Source organism: Echinops telfairi, unplaced genomic scaffold, assembly GCF_000313985.2.
Source record: "Echinops telfairi isolate 266 unplaced genomic scaffold, ASM31398v2 ScPeMD7_7416;HRSCAF=8454, whole genome shotgun sequence".
NCBI lineage: Eukaryota > Metazoa > Chordata > Mammalia > Afrosoricida > Tenrecidae > Echinops > Echinops telfairi.
This window is the reverse complement of record NW_022111316.1, coordinates 3,962,786-3,964,165: the sequence shown is the minus strand read 5'-3', so window position 1 is coordinate 3,964,165 and position 1,380 is coordinate 3,962,786. Positions and strand designations below refer to the sequence as shown.

At 33.3% G+C, this 1,380-nt stretch overlaps 1 pseudogene; it reads right to left on the bottom strand.

Annotated features, from left to right (window-relative positions):
* The window catches only part of LOC105979728, a 93,922-nt pseudogene that overhangs the window by 996 nt on the left and 91,546 nt on the right, over positions 1 to 1,380 (bottom strand).

Sequence of the window (1,380 nt, the reverse complement as noted above, 5' to 3'; positions counted from 1 at the left end):
CAGTTCAGGGTCATCTGTCAGTCCTAGCAGGATGAACTGAGTCACTTCTGTCCTGTTCTTCATTGATTGTATTTGGGAATCAGGAGATGATCTATAGCAACAAGGAACAAAAGCAGAGTGTTAAACAGAAAAGAGAATGTGGGGAAATTGAAATATTTAAATACTAAGGACTTTTCTTTCCTTATAACATAAATTTATATTTCAAGATCCTCCATAAAAGAAACATCGGTTCATTTAGTACTTTAAATGTCTATGCAATTACAAACTATTGAAGCTGAAAGATCTCACGGTTCATCTCCTTGACTTTTAAAATTTTAAAATATTTTAGACTGGGCTGTAGCTTTGACTTGATTACATGTCTGGGATGATACTTATTGTCAATCGAGTTTGTCCTATCTTAGTGAAAGTAGACTCTTCTATTACTCAAATTATATCTGTGTTCATGCATTCCTTCCATCAATCATCTGAGGTTGCTTAGTTCATACTGCTCTTTAACCTATGAGGCACTTTCCTGTGTGAAAGTTGAGTACCTTTGCCAAGTTGACAGAAGTACTACCTGGCAAAGCCAAGCATAGAATTCGTGTAGGGGGCTCTCAAATCTAATAATCTTAACCTAAAGTAATAAAGTAGAACTTAATTCGATTTAAAATGAGCCTGTCTATATTTTACAAACTTGATGTTTGTGGCTTCCCTGTGTAATAATTGAAAGAATATGAGAGAGCTTCCTAAAGTTTGAGGAAAACCACCCATATGAATGCTGCTGTGCCAGTTTCACTGTGCAATCCCCAATTTTTAAAAACTTAATATGTACTTGAAATTTACATAATAGTTTTAGTTTTAAAAAACTGAGTTTTTTCTTAATCACATTATTTCTTTTTGATTGCCTTCCTATTGCTAAATCACAGAGATCAAAGGTTGAGAGATCATAGATTATGGATGCAGTTTGCCAGCATATATGCTCTGGGTGTTAGCTCTGTGCTTTAAATGGTTTATATGAATGTATCATGCACAATATGAATGTAGGCACAATATTTTACATCTTTATTTGAATTTGAAGTATTTAGATATTTTCTACCACCTTTCTCCTAATTCTTTCACAGCTTCGCTTTAGAAGCTGGGCTTAGGAAGGTTTTTTCTACAATGGTTAGGTACACATTACTGCTTTAAGCATACATTATGTTAACCAACCAATGATAATATTTGTGTATATATACAAATACCTATTCAGTGAGTTCTCACAATAACACTACACGTTCTCTATTATTATATTACCATATGATTATTTAGGAATTTAAGAAGTTATGTTGTGTTGTGTAATTATAACGTGATCATGAGGAGGATTCAAGATTTAACTCAGTTCTGATGCAATAATAGCTTGGG